The sequence below is a fragment of the Haemaphysalis longicornis genome, unplaced genomic scaffold (assembly GCF_048455015.1).
Source record: "Haemaphysalis longicornis isolate Haplotype H1 unplaced genomic scaffold, Haemaphysalis longicornis Haplotype H1 scaffold_1, whole genome shotgun sequence".
Lineage (NCBI taxonomy): Eukaryota > Metazoa > Arthropoda > Arachnida > Ixodida > Ixodidae > Haemaphysalis > Haemaphysalis longicornis.
Window position 1 is genome coordinate 466,810,169 of NW_027526203.1, and position 23,499 is coordinate 466,833,667.

Consider the following 23,499-nt stretch of genomic DNA (forward strand, 5'->3'; position numbering starts at 1 on the left):
AGGCGAGCGTGTTTCTTGAGCAAGCCAACCTGTGCAGCGCTTAGAATAACGCTCCACAGCACAGTTGCACTAGTTGAGGTGCTCCTTGGCTCTGGTTTCCGCTACGTGCTCGTGGGTAACTTCGGACAAGATCCCTTGGAGGTAACCATATTTACATCTCAAGCTTCTGCGTTTACTACAAATTGCTTTCTTCTTTCAGCGCTTCTTTGGCATAGTGAGGCACGTAGCTGGCGATGGAGGGCAGCCTACTGTTCAACACTTCTTGTTCATTTACCGTATGCTTTCGGTGAACAACCTGGTGCGACCACCTAAGCGTGCTTCTGTTGATGGTGATGGGCCACAACTCCTGCTCAAGCTGCAGGGCCTCTTTGAAAAGGAACCGCCTGCCAACAGTCAGGTAGAACACCAATTATTTTTCTATTTAGGGACAAAAGAGAACAAAGGTGGAAATCAGTTGTTGGTTTATGTGTTCTTTTTTCAGTAGTTAGTTTGCGAAATCTTTGTTATGAATGACCAATCAGCCCAGATTTATAGTATATACATGCTTTAGAAAACAATGCTGAAACATGGCAACATGAAATATGCATTTCAGGTTGATGCCCTGGCAGTCCTCTTCGACGATGTCTTGTTGGAGCCACCAGGGAGCATACAAGCTGCATCTGCTTCGAACCAAGTGCTGTCGCCCAAAGAGTGCATACTCGACTACCTCGCGGGCTATGTGACAAAGAAGTTCCTCACCATGAGCTGCCTTAGCTGTGTGGACACTCTGAAGGGCTCATCTCGGCAAGCAAGCGACTTAATACTTGCAAAGTCAAGAGGTTTCCTGCAGGTGCCGTCAAGCCGACTGCTCAGTCTCCTGCAGATTGTGGAAAGCTACGTCGAAGAACTCACTGTTAGTAGAGTGGCTTGTGTGGACGTTTACATGAACATTGTGGAGAGAGTGTTGCTGGATGAGCGTACTTCAGCAGCTGCTGTGGGTTGTGGGTCCCACTATGTAGGCACCACGGCAGAAGTTGTGCACTTTTTTCTCAGGTGTCGTCTGCTCTTCTTTACGAGGGAAAAGAATAAGCTTGCACGGGCAAGTAAGCGTGCAACATGCCCAGCTGGTGGGGGCAAGAAAGTGATTAGCTGAATTGCTTCCTGAATGGATTCAGGCATGCAAATATGCAGCATTTTACTGTGTTTTTTCTGTGATACATAATTGTATAAATGCATTTTTAAAATTTTTGTTCTCTAGTATCTCAACCATATTATTTTTAGTTCCACTTCATAACAACTCACATTATTTTCCTGTAGGTGTCTGCTTCCTTGTGCGGGTCTTGTACAGTTTATTTTTCACTCTTTGTAAATTGTCTTTGTAGTTTACTGTTTTTAGTGTTCCAGCGTATTCATGCACCTTATTTTGTCACCTTGTTAGCTTTCGCAAAAAAATCTTTCCCTGTGTTTATTCACTGATGTGTCAAAGACGCCAATTTCCCTTCGTACTTTTTCATTTTGCTTCAAAAGTTTGCGTTGTTTTTAGTAGTTTTGTTACCTTCATGTGTCGGCCTTGTACATAGTTTTTCAATGCCTTTATATACTTTGCATTCTTACTTCGTTTACATTAGGTTTGTTTTGCAATAGTGCCATGTTCGCGAACATTTGCCGCGATGCGTGCCTTGGATTTGTTTGTTTTGTTACTAGTGCATGAATGCACCTTGCTGTCTGATCTGGTGTTACGAGCTGAGCGCTAATTTACTTTTTCTGTCGTAAGCAGCGCTCGGTAGTTTTGTTTAATAAGTAAAAGATGTAACCTTGTCGTCACTAACCCAGACTTCCTATCTCATTAGCAATGTTCTCGGTCTGTACAGATGTTTCTCAAAAGAAAAGCATTTCCACACAAAAGAATGCATAGCAAACTTTGAGGCATTCAATTCGCTAACACTCGTCTGTGCAAGTCACTTTGCTGACTGTTTCTTCGACGTATATGCTTTCTAGCTTATCGCGGAACACAAGTTCGCTCCTTCCTTTCAGAACTTTAAGTTGCCCTTGAGTACGTGACATCGCTGCGCTGTCTGTTGTTTATGCTTTTATAGCTTATTGTGCGAAAATGTTTTCTGCTATAAACCGTATTGTTTTAAGAACACTCCATCATCATTGAGGACATGACGATATGTATTGAAATATTCCCTTCGTGGCATTATTGACTCTCTAGCTTGACAACATGTAGTGTATTTTGACCAATGTGAAGTAGTCAGCTGAATAAATCAGCGGTGGAGCAGCAGCATCATGCTCATAAACAGGTGTGCTTTTTTAGAGACTTTGAAACACGGCTTCATTTCAGTAGGTCAAGCATCCCCAGTCAAGTATCTTCATAGCTATGCCTTGCGAGTATAGTCTATCATAGCAAAACGCCCTGTTAAACTGAAGCATGCAACATCGAAGTGGTAGTTGGATTTGGCTCGGAGGGTGGGACATTTCTGGGAAAGCAACTCATTCGGAAATTGGAGCTTCCCGAATGACCTTGAGTGGCTGCACAATATTTCGCGAGACTCAGTTTTTCTCGTTCTGTGCCTATGTAACGTTACTCTGTTGAATGAACCAACTAGCCTAACAGCAAGTTTTATTACCCTGTTGAAGTTCCATGAAAACGAACACAAGGTAGCTGCGAACTCGAACTTAAACTTAGAATCCTAGAGATGGGCATGTATTAATGCGACGAAAGCTTCATCGCTCGCACTTTGAAGCTTTGCTGAAGCTCTATGTAATGAGCGCACAGGAATGAGGTCAACTGTAACAAACTAAACACGAAATTTATAGCTTTAGCTTCGGTACCGCAGCCGCGGCGAACACCGGCGGCGTAGACTGTCGGATTGCATATAACTCGCGCGATCGGCGTCGCCGCGGGTGCTCACTGCGCGTATAATATTTGCGAATTTCTAAATCTGAGGCTTCGCCAGAGTCGAAAAACCAACGAGATAACCTTCGCTTAAACAAAGCACAATTTTACGCTGCCCTGCACGAGATGAAAGAATTGTCGCAACAACAGGTACATTCATAACTGCTGCGGCACGACTGGCTCCATCAAAGCGTTGATATCATGCAAAGGTAAGCGAAGAAAACCTTTTCACACGCGAGTGCAGCAACCACATTGTACGTCAAGCTAAATATGAATGATAGCAGAATATTTTATGAGCTTTCAACAACTGCCTCGAACGGGTACCAGCTTCGGCGGAATGCTTGCGCGCGGGTGGCGCGGGCATGAAATGCCCCCGCGCTGACAGCGGCGACCCTAGCGGCGACTTTTGTCCCTGTATGAAACGGGAGCCGGAGTTTCGTGACCAGAAAAGCATTGAAGGACTCTGGTTAAGCCTAGTCCCAGGACGGCCCTGGTGTCATAAGAAGAGTTGTGCCGTCCCTCGATGACTTGGTGCTGTGTTGCAGGAGCACGTCCTGCGTCGAGAGACCTTGTCTGAAACCGAACATTGAGTCCGAGAGTAGGTGTTTGCCTTTGGTCGGGTTTAAAATAGATACCTTGAAGGAGTGCTGACACGAAATTTTCGTGTTACGTTTTTTTCACTGCCAGGGGTGCCTACCAGCCCACTAATCATAGCACATTAGACGGTCGATCTCATGGTAAACAATCATGTACGGCGTCGTTTTTTCTTGTCAGTTTCGGTTTCGACAAAACGAACGCTGAGCGGCCGCCATGACAGGAGGGCGCCCCTGACGTCACCATTCTTGTCGCACCACTGTCGATCTGGACGCGCGCGCCCAGACCAAGAAGGCTTTATACAATCTCCTTGGCCCAGACCGGCCGAGGTCTCCACCATCCCCACGCGCCCAGACAGCATGACGTCAGTCCGAAAACCATGACGTGTTACACACGGCATAGCAGCGCGCACCAACCGCAGCCAGTGCGTCGGCAACGCCACGGGGGCTCCGACGTCGAGAGTTTGGGGCAAGGAGCAGATGATGTCATGCTGGCCCGCTTTGATCTTTCTTGTGCGGGCAAAGATCACAATGGATCTAAAATATGTTATACTGAACGGTGACTGTTGAAACTTGCTGGGAGATATCTCCTGATAAAAAGGAAGTATTTTACATAGTTATCACAGCTTTGAAATTTCGTGTCACTATTCCTTTAACTTTAACATTGGCCCTGACAACCCAGCCATAGACAACGAAGGAGCTCCCAACTTAACATTGGATGAACCTTTCACGGAGGCAGAGATGAGAGCAGCAATGTCTCAGCTCAGAACCAAATCGGCTTCGGGTTCAGACGACGTCACTAACGAGACGCTTAAGAATCTGGATGATGGTTCTGTTACGGCCCTGCCTAAATACTTTAATACGTGCTGGAGGGAAGGTGACCTTCCGAAGCAATGGAAAACAGCAAAGATCGTATTCATTCCTATATCCGGCAAGACTTTGAAGATTGAGAACCTAAGACCCATCTCTCTGACGTCTTGCTTAGGCAAACTTTTGGAGCACATGGTCTTGAATAGACTAAACAATTACGTTGTCATTCTAGAGCATTGTGGTGAAGACGCCACAAAGGGACTTCTTGGAGCGTATGCTTAGGCGGTGAGCGGCGAAAACGTTTCCTCTTTTTCAGTTACTCTGAATGAGAGAGACGGGTCGAAAAGTTGTCGGCGACGGCGAAAAGCCTGTGTTACGTGGGTGGCGACCGCCGGAAGCAGTTTCGTCTACGTTCCGCACAGTGTGCTTGGCGCCGCCTGCAATGTTTAGTCGTACTACTCCGGACAAAACAGACCGCTGGCGCGCCTTGCCCTCTGAAAACTATACCTCCCAGTGTGGAGCAGTTGGATCGCAAAAATATACAGAAGGCACAGCTTGGAAAAGATGAACACCACGCAGAGAGGAACAAAAAGCCTAATTCGAACGATGAATCAGGGCAGCCAACCAAAGACATGCATATATAGTGCTTGTACGAAAAAAAAAACAAAAAAAAAACAGCGATTCTCATTAAATCACGTCCTCAGGTTGCACATATTCGGTTCAAAATGATTGAAGCAGTAATTTGCGCGTCTCAAATATTTCTTTTTCACTTGCGCTCGTCACCAAGCCTTTTCAGTGCTGGGTAAGGTGTATGAAATGATGATGGAGCTTCTTTTTGTTTTTACTTTTACAACTTCTAGGCCTGCTAAAGAATTCGTGCATAAGCCCACGCACCCAATATTTTTTTATGCACCCAAACGGTTCCCAGTTTCTTCTGGCCCGTTTTACTTCTTTCATCCTTCAAATAATAACGAATAGCTCTAGCATATGTTACAGGTTTTCTTTTCATCCTTTGCAACTTCTGGCGTCGTCAAGTTGGAGCCACTTTCAAGTCTGAAGAATTCATTTGCTTCGTGAGATTGATTTGCGCTCGCAGAGGAGAAAGAAAAGAACGCAATTAACTCGCTTGATGAATTCATATAACGAGCCGTCGGAAACGCAAAAAGAAAGAAAGAAGGAGCGAGTAACCTTTCCTGTAATTTGCTTTGAGAGTTCGGAAGCTATCAATCATCCATATAAGTAGCGAATGTGTCGGGGGGGGAAAAGGAACGCACAAGAATTTCTTCGTTAAAAAGAATAAAAACAAAAACCGAAACATGTGCTACAAATGTATAAGCAGCGGTGCAGCATCTTAAAATAATATATGGAATGTAATAAGATTTCAGCGCGAAATTAAGAGAAAAAGACAGACTCGTCAGAATAAAGCACCCGCGCTCACCGTTCGAAGGATCCTGCAAGAGGGCTGTGCAGCATTTTTTTCTACAGTCAGTGATTAACCGGCTACTTTGTCCTGGAAAGATGGTGATTAACAGCAGGATTTGCTTTGCCACGAAGAGTGAAATATATCTTACCTCGAGCTTAATTTAGTGCCCTCTTTAGATGGGCACAGCAGCGCATTCCTGCACTTTGAACCCATCATTTTTGAGCTGCTTCTTTCTTTCTCTCTCTCCCACAGAAGACGAATTACGATGGGCGTGCGGGTGAATATAGATGTTAGGTTTCGCGATGAAATGTTCCACTGAGAAAGACTGACGTCAAAAAAGGCTTCCGTTTCGGTATAAATAACGACGTTGCGCTTTGCGTACTGAGATAAACATTTTTCACGGGTTCACGCGCTTAGTTCAGCTGACACTTTCGAAAGGTTCCGCAGCTGGGTGGTTGCACGTCCAGAAGAAAAGTTCTCCCTACGTGGAATACCATTCTAAGCTTCATAGACGAGCACAAAGAATTGCCTTAAAAGCTTCGCACGATGATGACTAGCCGTATAGAGTACCGCTGTTGTGTACAGGCGGCTTTAGGATGCCATATGCGTACCGGCACTTTCCCCGAGATAGTGACTCCCTTCTAGCGGTGGGACGCAACGGTTCGGAACATCGCTTGCAGACGTTCATTTTAAATTTCTAGTGAGCATTACAATAATTAGATTTCGTAAAACTGATCTGGAATTTAATTGCCGTACCTTCCAAGCCTATGTACAATTTGTTGCATCTTGTGGATCCAGCCCGGGGTTCAGTGGTTTAGGTTGAAACAACAAAAACAAAAAAAACATAGATAAAAGTCCGCCAATTTTGAATGAACCTTAAAAAGTCAGGTTCTTCCACCGCCGGGTGCGCGGGGACAAAAAAAAAGGGGGGGGGGGGGCGGATGTCTGCACGTGGGAATCTTGTGAAGTACACAGTGCGCCTGCTTTGTGCGCACTGTGTACTGCAGAAAGCATAACCCCCCACCTCCTAAAAAATTAACATTACTAAAATTTAGCACATGCTTCCTAGCTTTCCTCTAAATGAGGCGGCCATCAATGCGATTTATTTATTGCCGCTTACTGCAGTCTCGGTTGCGACGCTTGTCAAGATGGGTTGGGGCAAAAACGCGCGCATCGGATTACCGTCGTGATTTCGCAGTCTGCCCTCCTAACGAAAACGGCAAAGACGACCACGCGTTGTCCAGATGGGCAAGCATTGCCCGACGGCCCTCGAATCGGGCCGTCGCCGGGCCGCAGTGCGCCTTGCACAGCACGTGAAGTCAGCTCGCTATGGGCAGCTAAAAGACGCACGCTCCGAGCCTGCCAAGTGAAACTGTTATATCCCTAAAGTAGATTTGTTAGGCTCACAATTGAAGCGAGAGGGAAAAATTCCTACTGCATGATGTGCTCGCTTGACATTTTGGACAAACGTACTCTTCAAAGTGTTGTTGGGGCAATGGAAGCACTGGAAGTCAATTTTTGGCTTTAACTAATATTATTCAGGGATGCTTTCACTTCAGTCATTCATAACCCGGGCTGTTGAGAAGAGATAAGACGGGGTTAACGGGGGTGCCACGAATTCTTGAGGGCCCTTCATGGCAATTCTTCAGAGCGATCTCGCTGCCCCAGATGGAGGGCCTGTGGGGGATATTTCGGTGCAAAACCCTTACAGTCGGGGCAAATCGCAAACATACGCGCTACACATGCTATGAAGCCTCAGTGAAGCGGGCAAAAAACAAAAACAAAACAACAACAACAACAACAACAACAACAACAACAACAACAACAACAACAACAACAAAACGTGGCACGGACAGGAACCGGGCCGGCAGCTGTGTTTTACAGGCAAGTTACCGAGCCACTAGACTACGCCGACTTTTTCTCGTGATTGCATGGAAGAGTAGCAGAAACTTTAAAATCACGCCATCTACACATACCCAGCTTTCTCGCTCAAAATTCCGACCTCTCAGGAACCTAGCAAAACAACTTCACGAAAGTGATATTTGGCATAAAGCAAGAAGTCAACGTGAAGACGAAAACTAAAGTAACTTTCAAGGATTCTGAATATTTTTTTGTGTAATTTGCTTTCAAATCTTACTCCCCATGCAATTGTATGGGATAGTTTCCATGGCTCTTGAACTTAGTCGCGCAACGCGCAAGACTTGAAACCGTGCACTAATCAAGTTTTCACCCACAATAGTAATAGCTGCACGAAAATAGTTTACGTTTCGCTAAGTAACTACAGAGTAATCACTGTTGAAAGGGACCCGCCGCGGTGGCTGAGTGGCTAAGGCATTGCGCTGCTGAGCACGAGGTCGCGGGTTCAATTCCCGCGATGGAGGCGAAAAGCAAAAACGCCCGTGTGTGCGAGATTTCGGCGCACGTTAAAGATCCCCAGGTGGTCAAAGTTAATCCGGAGCCCTCCACTACGGCGCGCGCTGCGTTGCGTCGGCGCGTTAAACCCTACAATCAATCAATCAACTGTTGAAAGGACTGCCATGAGCGGGAAAGCTGCACATGGATAACGTTACGTTCACTAACACACGCGTCAGAAGGCAAACATGCGCACGCTTCAAGAAGATTCAACCAGTCCGGCGGCTGCGTTGAGCCGGAGGACATTATGCACGAGCGCACATTGTTAGCGGGAAATTGATTTCATACCCGGAGGTTCTTCCCAAATGTGGTCATCCTCCCGACACTTACACAGGCGGAACAACCCAATGAGCACAAAAAGGTGATGGGGAACTGATCGTTTTTTGGTCACAAGCGAGAATCGAATACTCATGTGCAGCTTTCCCGCTCATGGCAGTCCTTTCAACAGTGATTACTCTGCAATTGTTTAGCTAAATGAAAAGTTCTTTTGCACAGCTAATATTCGGGGTGAATGCTTGCTTTGTGCACAGTTTCAAGTCGCGCACGTTCCGCGACTAGGTTCCTGAGCCATGGAAACTATCCCATAGAAATGCATGGGGAGTAAGATTTGACAGCGAATTACACAAAAAATATTCAGAAACCTGGAAAGTTCTTTTAGTGTTTTCATCTTAACGTTGACATCTGGCTTTATGCCAAATATGACTTTCCTAAAGTGGTTTTGCTAGGTTCCTGAGAGGTTGGAATTTTGACCGAGAAAGCTGGGTATGACAGGGTGTGATGTCTATATCTGTTTTTTTATTCCGCTGCTGAATGTCCCCCCCCCCCCCCCCAAAAAAAAAAAAAATACACAGCATCACAATACAAAACAAAGCAGTTGTCAATTATCTCGGATTGATTGCTCAAGAGACTGTCAATAAACCAAACAGCACATATACTCCTTTACTACGGAGCCATGTATTAACCGGCAATGTGTATGCAATTTGAAAAAGAAGGCACTTTTTGCCTACATATCACCAGCGAAAAGAAGTCACGAGCGAAGAAAGAAGCACACAGGACCATCGCCAGACTTCAACTCTGACGATTAGCGGTCGCCCTGTGTGCGTCTTTCTTTGTCCGTGTCGTGTTCGCGCTGATAATGTGTATTCAAGTCAAAACTAGCCAGCCCAACTTTAGCCATTAACCAAAAGCTTTTGCGGCGCCCTGGATGCACGTGCGGTTGGCTCGCTGCATCACACTGCTGCATAAAAACCTGAGATAAGTTTGACGGTAAATGGGCATAGGGAATAAACTTTGAATGAATGAGTGCATTCAGCTTTTCCTCTGTGCACAGTTCGTACAGGTGCTCGAGGGAGAAATGCGCTGCGGGGAACGTTTAAGTGTCAACAGCTTTTGTAAGGAAATCAAAGTTGGCGTACTATTTTTGTGGCGGGAAGGCGCACATAGAAAAAGGCAGATAAGCACTCAGGTATTGCTGAATTAATAATTGTAAGATGAGCTATCAACCATTTTTAGAAAGAAAGAGAAATACGGGCCGAGATAATGGGCAAACAAATGCAGGAGACCCACGTTACCAGACTTTGACTGGAGGAAAAGGTTATCCCAGCGCACGGGCTCCCATCCGGACTGAAGCGCGAAACTGGCCGACAATCGGTGAAGCACCACAAATGGCGTACAACCCTGTGATCTGCAAACCGAGTGAACGCACCCTCTTTCGTGCCTGTTCTATACGAGCGAACAAATAACAACACTAGGCTAAACAATTTAAGCATGTGACGCTTGAGTACTGCTCATGTGCCCGATGTTAATAATGCTTGTCTCAAGAACACGGGCATTGACGTAGTTCAAGTTGTCATGAATGAAGTTGTAATGAATGACTTTCTGCAGGCATGCAAACTACATTTGTCACTGATCACAAAGTCTTTGTTCATTTGAGGGCCCGGTGAGATAATTTCAACTGTTATCGTGTTACTTCTTCTCTGTCCGCTCGCAGTCGCTATTCTATTTTTTTATGACCCTTGTATTCTAGGTATAAGATCACGTGTATGTTTTCTTTGTGGAATATATCAAGAGCTGCAACTGGCGGAGTTAGTACTACTGAGTTTATACTTTCAATTCGAATATGGTGTCCTAATCGCCGAAGCTACGGCTGGCCTACGAGCCGTGTCGTAGAGAGCTACGGAATAATTTAACACACACACACACACACACACACACACACACACACACACACACACACACACACACACACACACACACACACACACACACACACACACACGCACACGCACACGCACACGCACACGCACACGCGCACGCGCACACACACACACACACACACACACACACACACACACACACACACACACACACGCACGCACGCACGCACACACAAAGAAAAAGAAAGAATGCCTCAATGCGAAGATCACTGCCGATCGGTGTCAAATTGGCCCTATGTTCCTTTCTGACTTTGGGCTGTGTCGCTTTAAAGCGAAATAAACACAACTGCAGCACAATTCAAAGCTCCAGTGTCGGATTCTACATCAGCCAAACTTTCAGTCAAACGCGCTGCAAATGGACATGTCTGTTCAGGTATCCGCGCGGTCAGTGCGCATGGCAGAGCCCGGGCTTACATATGGACTGGCGGCTCTGTTCGTGCGCCGGGCTGATGCGATTGACACGCCGAGCTGCAGTGTGTTACGAATAAAGCGATTTTCGCGCCTTCCTCGACGGGCTGCGCGGGGCCCTTCCTTCCGTGCGTTCAGGTCCGCAGCCTCGCTCCTCTGTGCCATCCTGTCCTGGCGATGTGTGCTTCTTTTATCAAGTTACACTTCACTGGCTGAGGGAGCCCCGTACCGCTCTTTGGAGAAATAAAAGAAAATGGTTTCTTTGTTTCTATCGTGGTGGCTCGGCCACCGCGGTGATAGATTTTCATGCCCGGCGTCGACGCTAACAGGGGAAGCGACATTCAGAGCAGCGCGCCAGAACTCGCCGGTCCATTACCGGGTCGTTATTTCTGTGTTTATGCGGCTTCCCGCGCCACGCTTAGCGTGCGGGGCCCTCAATTTCTTTGACTCTCGCCGCCGCGGTTCGCGGGGTTGCGGACGCGCTCTTGCGTTTGCCTCGAGGACTTGGGTGCGCGTATTGTTCTCGCCAGACACTTCCGGCGGATGTGCGCCCTGAGGAAGCGGAGCACTGGCCGGTTCCACGGAGCGAGGAAGTGTGCGCCGGCTGTCACGTTTGGCAGCTTCCTCTGCCCTGCCCCCTCCGCATGTCGTTTCCGCTAGGGACGAAAGAGGAGGGGAGGGGCGGGGCAACAACGCCGACTTTTTGACACGTCCTGAGCGCTTCGAAACGATGCCCAGGCTTATCGGTCGACATTCGACTCCCCTCGCAGGACTTGGACGATGGGCGACTGATTGCCGAGCTGAGAGCAACAGCGCTGGGATGATTCATTGTATCTGCATACTGGCTCCGCCGCACGTTCTGTTTATGACCAACGACGCCTTCTCGAGGCACCGTATGATGATGATGATGCTGAGAGTGGCCTTTTCTCTTCGTAACGCGAAGACTTACTATAGAGAAAGTCAGAAAAAATTGGCCGCGTATCCGCTCCTTTCGTTGCAAATGCCGTCAAAAGACGATAGTCTTTATCGGCTTTTGCGAAGTAAATGCCTCCCTTCGGTTTCCCGCTCACCTCTCATGCTGTCCCTCTTGCGTCGCGCTCCTCCCAAGGTAAAGACGCTAAAGGTCTGCTTAAATCATTTTAAATTTCCCGCGTTCCACTGCCCCAAACCGAATGTCTAGGGAGCCTACATGCGCCGCGCCTTCGTCGCGCGGCGCATGTAGGCTCCCTACGGGTGTCTCGATGCGAACGCTGCCGTACGGCGAAGACGCGCGTTAAACGAGGCGCCCTACTTCAACGTTTATAGAACCGCGTTTCCTTACTCCACGTCCGTTGCAAGCAGAACGTGGAACCTATCTAGTGGAACCTTGCGTAACTGTTGCCGGTTGATTTCATAAAATGGCGCCAGAAGCTATAGTGGCGCGGGCGACAGCAGGCGACGGCGGAGTGGATTCTTTTAAAGACGATAGTCTTTCTTGGGCTACTTAAACCCAGAAATTTTGGTCTGTCTGTATGTCTGTCTGTCCGTCTGTCTGCCTGTGACTCGATTCAGCCTCCCGGCCAAAGCAAAACAATGCCTGCGCAATAGTCTTATATAGTCACAGCTAAATCTACCCGTCTATGTCCGGTGTAATGTTCATACTTGTCAACATTGTTGAAGAAGAACAAGACATTACGCAAATATGAGACAAAAAATCAATACAGAAGTGATATTTGCAGTGTTCCTTTATAAAAATTCAAACATGCTTGACTTTTGCGAAATTAAATACTTCATCAACTGCAGAAAAAGAATTCACTCCGCCGTCGCCTGCTGTCGCCCGCGCCACTATAGCTTCTGGCGCCATTTTAAGAAATCAACCGGCAGCAGTTACGCACGGTTCCACTAGATAGGTTCCACGTTCTGCTTGCAACGCACGTGGAGGAGTCAAACGCGGTTCTATAAACGTTGAAGTAGGGCGCCTCGATTAACGTGCGTCTTCGCCGTACGGCAGCGTTCGCATCGACACGCCCGGTTTGGAGCAGTGGAACGCGGGAAATTTAAAAAGATTTAAGCAAACCTTTGGCGCCTTTACCTTGGGAGGAGCGCGGCGCAAGAGGAACAACATGAGAGGTGAGCTGGAAAGCGAAGGGAGGCATTTACTTCGCAAAAGCCGATAAAGACTATCGTCTTTTGACGGCATTTGCAACGAAAGGAGCAGATACGCGGCCAATTTTTTCTGCAGTTGATGAAGTACTTAATTTCGCAAAAGTCAGGCATGTCTGATTTTTTATAAAGGAACACTGCAAATATCACTTCTGTATTGATTTGTTGTCTCATATTTGCGTAATGTCTTGTTCTTCCTCAACAATGTTGACAAGTATGAACCTTACACCGGACATAGACGGGTAGATTTAGCTGTGACTATATAAGGCTATTGCGCAGGCATTGTTTTGCTTTGGCCGGGTGGCTGAATCGAGTCCCAGACAGAAAGACGGACAGACAGACAGACATACAGACATACAGACAGACCAAAATTTCTGGGTTTAAGTAGCCCAAGAAAGACTATCGTCTTTAAAAATGGAGAACAGATTGATCTTACATATCCATGTTACATAACGAGCTCAGCTTACAAAAGTGTGTACCCGCCGAAGTGGCTTAGTCATGCTGCTAAACCCAAAGACGCGGGTCCGGCGCCGGTCGCGACGGCTGTTTTTACGATGAATGCGAAAAACGAAAACGCCCATGTGTCGAGATTTTAGCGCACCGAAACGTTACCAAGGCAGTCTAAATTGCTCCGTAGCCCTCCACTACGCAGGGTGCATAGGCCAGGTTTAGCTTCAGCGCGTAAAACCCCGAGCAATTAATTTTACAGCGAAGCTGTTAATAACTCGGTGTCCACATATCGTGTCCGTCAGCAAAATCGTGAAGGACGGAAATTTTTCATCTACAGAGCTAGTGCATTGTTTTGCCTTTTTAAATGTCTCCTGCAGTGACCTTTTAGATGGTGTCTTTTCCGTTTAGACACGAGCACCTTGAAGGGCTTCTGGAGCAACGTTTTGGCCGGTGTCGTTCCCATCTAAAAAGGTAACCCCTTTATGCGTGCATCCGGTAACTCCTTTATGCGTGCACGGTTGGGGCGGGAAGGGGTGGGGTGTTGGGGGAGGGGTGCGGGAACGCGCAGACAGGCTTCGCGCGCTTACCGATGACATCCTCGTTGAGCCGGAGGGTAGGTTTAAACGTGGACGTCTCATGGCTCGATGGACCTGACTACTGTCCTTTGTGGTCGAATTTGGGTTGGTGTGTTACACAGACAGCAAGATGCATACGACGCGGGAGGGAAGCGGACAGCCCCATGTTTGTTGGCTAGAGTAAAACTCGAGTTCTTCCAAGTTTCAGTCAGCTAATTAGCTAGAAAGTATGCCAATCGCAAATTACATACGAACGTGTTTTGTGTCGTGCACTCCCTGGACTGCACCCAGCTTCGCTGGGCACTCTTCTTCGCGGAGTCGAAGGGCGCCACTATCTATAGCGTTGATGAGAACGGCGTAAGGAAAGACAATAAGGTGGGAGCGAAAGTATTTTGTCTCGCTAGGCTTGTACGTATATCAGGTAGAAAAATCAACGACAATTGTCGCTGCGTAACTCCGTAATACAAAAAAATCGCGCCAATCCACCCCGTGAATGTGGTTGGAAAGCAAAGCTGTAAACGGCACCCATAACGATTACCCATGCGACGTCACTTAAATTCACTCACATCGCTCTACAAATAGCAAAACCAGAGAGAAGAGAAATGCACTTAACCACACCATTTATTACTTCAAAGAGATATTCTTGGTAAGGTAAAATCAATGCATGATGCATGAACGGTGCTTGATTGAGTTGTATTGGTGTAGCACAAGAGTGGAAACTTTTTTTATAAAATTAAAGTAAGCTCCAACCCGGTGTTAGACGATCTGACTTCTCCGTCTCTGGGCCGCGGACGGAGGCGACGAGATTTACGGCAGAGAAGGAGAAGGAGGAGGAAGAAATACTTCTGTTCAGATTTCTGAACGGCCCAGAGTGCAGCCCTGGGGAGTGATTCCTTCTTCTGTGGGGCCCATATGCAGTCCGCGCGGCCTTTGTTCTGTCCACCCGCTGAAGCTGGGTAGGTAGAGAGGGCCTGGACAGCAGTATCTCCCATTGCTCTTGTTGAGTAGTTGACGGAAAGGGAGGAGGGTGCTCAGGGCTAAAGTCGCACACCCCGATTACGGGGCGGAGTGTTCCTACTTCTGAGCAAAATTTACATTCCGCGTCGTAGCGATTCGGACACATTAAGTGAAGACGCGTAGGCTGTGGGAAGGAGCCCGGGTAGTATGAGCCGTAGGGTAGTTTGTTGTTCTCTGGAAAGGTCAGGGTAAGGCGAAGGTACGGTCTCTCTCAGAAGGCAATTATGCTGGGTTATCTTCCTGAACGTGACAAGCGGGTGACTGTCCTCGTGCAGCTCCATAGCACGAGAGGTAAAAGCGCAGGCTTGTTGTGTGCGCGTATTTGTTGCCCTCCACTGAAGCGTGAGGGGGCGTCCACATGAGCTGTATAGAATCATTTGGGGAGTAATTTTTAGCACGCGCAGTGCAGGTCAGGACACCAAACCCATCTGGTAATTTCAGTAGGCTTGCTGGGAATCGGTGACTACCCTCCGAACCCCTGGTTGAGCGAGAGCCAAGGTGATGGCTGCTTCTTTTGCTGCCGTCATTTCTTGGGTCCTAAGCGAGGTACACGCAAGGAGGTTGCTTCTGGAGGTAGCCACGATGATGGCGTATTGCTGCCCTACATGTTTGGAGGCGTCTGTTTAGATAACTGCATGATCCCCACCGGGGGTGGTGTTTAGAGCTTCAGCCCGTGCTTTTCGGTGACCCTCGTCATGTGAGGGGTTCATATTTCTAAGCAATGGGAGCATCTTTAGTTTTAGTCGCCAAGAGTCTGGGAGTACGTCAAGCGGAGTGACATTCTGGGCTGCCCAGCCAATCTGGTGAAGCCTGCGGTTACCAACCGCAGGTCTGAGTCAGACCTTCTGGTTAGAAAGAGGGCCTTCTATCAGCTCTTCCACCGTGTTGTGGAGCCCGTGCTAAGCAGCCTCTGCGTGGACGCACTCATGAGAAGACCAACGGCCTGCTCGACCACCTTTCTGATCATCATATAAAGCATCTCTATGTCTTCCTTGTCGAGAAGAAGACAGGGGGTTGACGTAAGTGACTCTCGAGAGACAAAAGCTTCAATTAATCGAAAGGTACCGGATTTCTTTAGGCCTCGCTTCTTGGTGGCAACTCACCTGATCATATGTATGATTTGATTAATGCTGTTTTTGAGGCGCTGCAAGGAGACGTCACTCGTGGTGTTAGCCTCGAGATGTAGGCCTAGGATATTGATGCTGGGGCTTGGAGTGATGGCCTGGCCATCAAGGAGTATTTGAATGTATTCCTTGGTTTGGTGGGAGGGCGGACGACAAGGAGCTCTGATTGTTTACGTGAACACTGGATGCCACAGGCTTTAGCACATTGGTGTACTAGAAGTGAGATGCTATGCATTGGTGTGAGCTTCCTTTAATTTTTGTAACTACATGAGCAAGGTGCGCACAGGGCCGCTAGACGGGCGCGAGTGGTCGCGTGACGCTTTCACGTGGCATTCAGCGAGAACGCAGGGGGTAAACCCGTAGATGTGCTTGGTGAGTACACCACCTGTCTTCCCCGTCTTCGCGTGGGCTCGTAGCTAAATCGGTAAGACAACGGGCTCTCGCTTTGTTAGTCTATTAGTTCCAGGTTCGAGTCCCGGCGGTGCCAGTAAATTCTTTTATTTGTTCGCTGGAGTTTTCTGGTGACACCAACGGTCGCGAAAGAACCCTTGGGGGGTAGAGGTAAAAAGCTTTGCTTTAAAATGCCATGGTGGAGAGGGAAACGTTGAACACCTCAGAGAACACTCTAGTTAGCTGTAAAGCAACAGGTGAACTCAGATTAGTTCGACAGACTTTCCGAATCCATTGACTCAACTGTCAGTTTAAAGTTTACGGGTAGCGCAGGTATGACAATATGTTTACTCACTGCATTGATACCTCAAAGATGGTCGCTTATACGAAATTCTTGCTCAAACTCGGCAATGTTCGCAAGCGCAAAGCCTACACCGAATTGACCACGACAAAAACAGACCGTAAATATTTGATGAGGGGTCTAGTCCCAGCATTCGAATGGAATGTAACGACCCAAGATGCCTCACCGCAGTCGGGTTCCTTGGTTTCCCCATCTGAAGGAATGATTTTCTTTGGTGTTCCTTGATTTGCAGTTCCGGATTGCCCGAATAGTTACAACCCGAGGCACAATCATGCATTCGTTTTCCGTATTTATTCCTACGGTGCTTCTTGTCCAAGAGGAGTTCTCAGACTGCCAGCGAACTATCCAGGACTCCTAAAGCACATCATTTATTTATTAAACGAGCGAAGGCACGAGCACTGCCCGTCGCGTAATTCGTCTGTACGGAAAGATGCAGCGTTGGCAGGCTGGTCGCGACTGTGAGCTGCATACGCCAAGATCACGGGTGAGGTCACGAGTTATCTCGTATATTCGGATTTCGCGCAAGCAAGGTTGCAACCCGGCAATATAAATAGTACGCGCAAAGAGACGGTTAGAGCTGACTTTGGGAGCTCGTCTTCTGATGTCGCTTAAAGGGGCTACGAATACGAAATACAAGCTTGTTCTATTCGAAAGACTGTGTTTTATAGTACACTAAACGCTTATCCGGCAGCAAACGATGCTGTATTCCAGGGGAACCGGAACCGAACCCGAACGGAAAACTGGAACCGAACCGGTATTGTTGCAGGGAGTGAACCCAAACACGAACAGTTATTTTTGTAGCGTAAGCTACACTGGCCGAGGTTGAGCAGTTTCGCGTGTGCCGTGAAGGGCTGTTCTGCGCAAGCGCGAGGGACATTGGATTGGATTGGCGTGGCTTGGCTTGGCTTGGATTCGGATTGGATTAAAGTGGATTGTGTTGGATTGTGTTGCGTCATAGCCGCGGCAGACGCACTGGCGCAGGCGCGTGCCCATGGGCACGCGCCGGCTACTTGGCTACTTGGCTACTGCGCAATGGCTACTTGGCTGCTTGCGCTACTGCGCAAGTCTGACGCTGCACCGGAGCCGCTTGATAGCCGTTTCGCGTGGCTCGTGAAGAGCCGTGCTGAGCATGCGCGAGGAGCAGTGACTGGACAGGACTGGGCTGGACTGGAGTGGACTGGATTAGACTGAATTGGACTGGACTAGACTGGATTGGACTGGATTGCTGAACCTTAGCTCACGCTACGTATATCCTGGCATAGCAGAGCTAAGCCACTACTAATTTTTTTGAGCCTGCTGAACCTGAACAGGAGCTGAACCGAAAAATAAATAACGGTTACCGGTTCACGGCAAAATGGTTCGACCACATCTTGGCGATAATGCGCCGTCAATGTCATTCAGGGCTTTTCTCTTTCATGCAAGATCAACTTCGTAACCTTTCACGCGCTTTCCCCTTCGGAGCAACCACAAAACCATCTACGCTTTATACGTGGACGCAACGGGGAAAAGCTATGGGCACCAATTGTGTGTTGCTGCTGGTAGTATGAGCCGAGGGCAAAGCTGAGAAAAAGAAACATTTCCGGCATCCTGAAGACGACGTGAATCTTTAACTTCGCCGCTCCTTCGCTGCGAATATAGGAGCTATCAATTGCTGCACTGCGCACGGCGAAGGCCCACACCCTAAACATGCTTTCCATAATTTGCTTAAAAATGTCGCACACCTTAGAAGTGTAAGTATTTTAAAGGGGTTATCCGCCGGAGTGATTCAGCGGCTAAGCCGCTGCCGAAGATGCATGTGCGATCACGGCCTCCGGCGGCCATTTTTCTGATGTAGAAGAAAAACGAAAACGTCTGTGTGTCGATATTCCGGCCGTCGTTAAGCAGTTCCAGGTGGTTAAAATTTTTCTGCCACCCTGCAACATACGGTGATCCTCATAACACAGGCGCATCGAACCCGCCAATATTTTTTGACAGGTGTGTTTCCGGGGGAAAACAAAAATGGTTCTAAATTATTCCGCGCAGAGCGCATACCTAATAATTCCTACTCTTTCTCGCTGCCTTCATCCATCTAATAAGCAAAGAACCAAAAGGTAGATTTTTCTCTAGACGCCCCTTCTTTTGTCCGACTTTTTAACCAAACTTGTCATTACTGCGAAGGCAGCAAGCGCCGCAGCGCCCGGTATAACCAGTCGTTAGTTTTTCAAACCACGTGAGTGGACATGCTTATACCGGCTATTTCTCGTCGTACGTTGACGTCAGAAGTTTGTTGTAAAGTTCTCTACGTGTCACCGCAATGCACCTAACCAGGTCATATTTCCTGCTTTCTAGCTACAAATCTGCACAAGCCGGATGCAACATGCTTTTGAGGCATGTGATGAGCAACCTTGGATTCGATTTGTGAAAGTTTGAAAAAAGACCCAAGTCGGCTATTTTTTATATTAGATTTCAAAGTAGAGCGATGATTACGACTTACCAGAAATGCAGCGTATTTTTAAAATCGAACAATTTTATTAGAATTAACTAAACTTTTCACGAAGACTGAAAAACTATGGACGAATACCAATAAGAACACTCGAGCTTGCTTAGACGCAGAAAAACAAGACCCGACGTTTCGGCCATATCGAAAAATGTGACATGTCTCTAATTTTTGATTAGAAAGAATTCCTTCTGCAAACAAACAAAAAAACGCGTTAACTTACTGAAAAGTATGCAAAGCTTCGACAGAAGGAAAAAAAAAACCTGCGGCGATAGATGCAATAGTTTGCGTTTTACAGAGGTATTTCACGTGATTATTCCAACGTGCCTGTGACCCAAGCCAGCCTGGAATTTTTTTTTAGAAAGGGAAAGTTTTTCTATTACAAAATAATTTCACATATATTATTCCCTGGGCACAAGAAGATATATGAATTTTCTGTCCAAATTAAAATGTCAACCGGACACATTTGTCAAATTTCTAGGGAAAACACCCTAAACTAGCCCCTAGGACGACGTCAGGGCTGGACGAGAAAGTGGCTGGTAAATCGCCACTACTTCGCCTGCTTTCCCTGATACCTGGCCGAGTTGTTTAAAGTAGTTTAAATTGCACCGTTATTGGGAATAGCAGAATTTTGAATTTTTGTTGGTGTTTTGTTTTTACGGTTGCTTTAAACTGCTGAACATTTGTTTCTCGCCTCAGTGATAATTCAACTCATCGAAGCGGTTCGGTACATGATTTAGTGGAACGTGCGGAACTGAACCGGAACGAAATGAATTAACCCGAACCCGAATCGTAATCGAACCAGTATTTTTATCAGTTCGACACCGTGCTTTATTCACTGAAAAATTAAAGAATCCAAGCCGCAATTACACTTCCCCGACTGCATCGTATGTTTCGTGACGTCAGCAATTATCTAGTCTGGGGAGGTACATAAAACTAAAGGTAGTATGTTGACTGAAGCTGCCACCATGTATGCGACAAAGTGCATTTTTTGTAACCATAGTTACCATGTTCCGTCCTAGTTGGCGCAGAAATAAGGCAAGGACCGCTGTTCGCACGGCGTTTGGTCTTGACCGTAATTTACCTACCGTGTTTTGTTATGGCTGATAGTAATCGTTTCGTGAAACATCAGGTATGACTCGACAAACAGAGTCGCGTGAGTGACAGTGTCGTGTCAGACAGGCCCAACATGCCTTACGGCTGTGTTATAAGCTGTGTCGCTCGGCAGAGTGCCGCACTGACTGCTTCTATAGGCCTCATGCGCTGTCCAGGCGGCGCAAAAGAGAAGGAGGCCTATAGGGTAGTACATGCCTCCGCGTTTCCCATACGTTTGTATTGCTGAGCAACGCTCAAGAGTGCGGTGTTTTCCGGCCCACCACCACAGTAAAATATTCTCTTCGGCACTCCGTTTGGCAGAAAATACAAATTATTTGGTGCACAAATTGGATTACAGCGTCGGGGAAATGGCAGGTGAGTGACGGAGCTCTCCCACTCGCAAGCGCACCGATGGTCGTATGATAGAAGTATAGTGTGAGCCTATAGCGCTTTTCCCTGAATCTAATACGCCTTATGACGTAGAGCTTTCAATTACCGTATGTTATTAGAAACTAAAGAGAATGCATTAAGCTATTATTGCACAATTCATGTGTTGAGTGCTCCGTGCAGCGCCGATCGAAAGCGCGCAGCCCCCCACTATGTAATTTCGCTCGTTTTCGATCGCTAGGAGCAATTTAAAAGTGCAACCTGATGTAGCAGTAACCACGGTTTGCTTTTCGTATGGATCAGTACTATTCAGCGGCGAGCGATGGCTGTATATAAATGAGGGGGAAGAAGAAAAGACACAGAGCGAATCGCGAGTACGTGGCAGGTGATGTCGTATTGCTTTAATTTCTCCTATTCGGCCCTTTTATGTCGCCGAGATTCTGTTCATTAGCCCACTTTGCCTTCTCAAAACAAGCGCGTGTTTTAAGAAAAAAAAAAAGTACTCGCGCGAGTTGGGGCTCGCCGAATACCTCAATGTCTATTTGTTTGCCTGAATTGGCAATGATATATTCATTTTGTAAGAAGCTCGTCGTTTTCAGTGCTAGCAAATTTCATCCGTGCTTCGCGCATTGCATAGCGCTATAGTGCTCATTTCTACGTGCGTGCACCTCAAGGTGGCGTAAGATATGCAGAGCGCCATTGCTTACCTTTGCAAGTCCTGGCAGGGGTAGGCCTAGCGCAAATATTCTTTCGCGAACCGATGAGCAATCTAGTAGACACCGTTCCCAGAGTTTGTGCTCATGAAAACACGAAATCCAGCCACACCAGAAGCAAACTAGAACATCAACAACAAAGTCAACAGCTAATATCTAGGGCTAAAACTCCAAAACATTGTGCCCCCGTATAAATTCGTAGATCGGCCTTGATCGACCGGTTCGGTTCTCCCGCAGGTGTATATCGATTGGTATACGTACACACAGGCATAAAATAAGAAAAATACTGCGCACTATTCGCTGGATGATACTTTCCGCTGGTTTAGATTCCTGCATCACGGCTCTAATTTACCATATTTGTATTATTTTCAAAACCGTCACGCACACATTCGATGTATTTTTAATCATTTGGCTCTACAGCGCGCCCAGAGTAAGTGTGCTTATTTTTTTAGCTTTTTCAGCCACTGACTGCTTATGTGTGCATAGCTCTAAAGGATTTGTTTGGCGACGCATGAGTGCTCCTTATAAATCCCCATCAAATTTCCCCTTTGGACACATTTCTCTGAAAATTTATTGTCCCTTCAACGGCTTATGCGATCGCGTGGCTCTGAGTGGTGCTGCTATAAGAAAAGCGACACGTTAGTTGATGACATGGAACTTTGCTGTTATCCCGAGGGACGACAGCAAGGTTCCATGGAAGAAGGACCGGTTTGAAAGCACCAAGTGAACGTAAATTCCACCACTTACCCGCGCGACAACGGCGTGTACCGGGAGCTCCCCGTGCTGTTTACGGGAGAAAAAAGGAATCCGCAGCTTTCGGGCTTTGTTGCACCAGTGGAGCCAATCGTCGTGATACTTTAACCATTTTTATACCGTTAAAGCACGCTAAGCTCTGTTATGAATCAATAAAAGTCGAGCTCGCGTTTGCTAGTCGATGCCACCCACGGCGGCAGGGCACGAGAGGGCGCTGCATGTCCGCCTAACTCTAGCGCAGGAAGCCTATGTTTACGTGTTCGTTCGTAACTTTCATTATTTACCCCACCACTCTTACCGCTGTAAAAGAATGTGCACTGAATTCAAGCGCAAATAGCTCGTTATCGAGGATTATACTCCCTGTTTAATTTCCGGTGGATTGCGCCGGCCTGAGCCTATCACAACGAGTTGCTCATAATAAGTCATAAGTTTAGTGCGGAAAAGTAGCTAGTGAGTCGCATGCTTGTTCTCTGTTTTCCTCATCATATAGCTTATCTGAGAGAAGTTTACGTTAGAAGTGGTGCCACTATAGTGCTCTAATTAGGCAATCTTTCGAATGAACCAAACTTTAATTTTCTCTTCATGTCCTCTTTAACCGCGGCGAGCAGCTGCTCTCAAGTTGTCTGATCAACGCCTTCTACCGTTTCCCTAATTTTCTCCCCAAGCTCTTTCTCCGTTCAATTAAATTCTCTGTTATATGATAAGTTACGGTTTAAATCTTGAAGATAATACTGATGGGTTTAAAGCTATACATTTACCATACTTTGATTTTTTGTTGAACGAAACTATTATTTCGGAACATTTAACAAAAAGATATAATTTTAAATCGTTGTATCTCCGACTGGAAGAGCCTTACTTTATGCCCCATTGCCACACAAGGTATATATGGACGTGCGACAAAAATATGCTATGTTCCTGCTGCTTTCAACCAACTTTGAGGCGATATTTCTCGTATAAATGTATGCTATAAATGATAACTTTTTGATCAATAGATATTGTTACACGACACGACAGGGCTGCATGCTTCACCAGTATAAACGGTATGCGTTACTTTATGGGCACATCTTCCCCGCCAGCAGCCCGGGCCATGAAGAGGAGAACGAAGCGCTTTTTTGGGCAGAATAGAGGGTCGCACTCCACGCCCTCCGGTGAACCGCTGAAAGTCCTGCGAATAAAGCCTACTTCGCCTCTTAGTCGCCTACTCATCCCTGTAACAATATTAATTGCTGCCAGTATCCTCCATTGTGTCTATTTTCCATGAATTTTTTTAGTACAC

The 23,499-nt window shown here is 47.0% G+C and overlaps 1 protein-coding gene across 1 annotated transcript in view; it reads right to left on the reverse strand.

Annotated features, from left to right (window-relative positions):
* Positions 1–23,499, reverse strand: part of LOC144156217 (TWiK family of potassium channels protein 7-like) — an 83,823-nt gene that overhangs the window by 49,556 nt on the left and 10,768 nt on the right. The window lies entirely within an intron of this gene.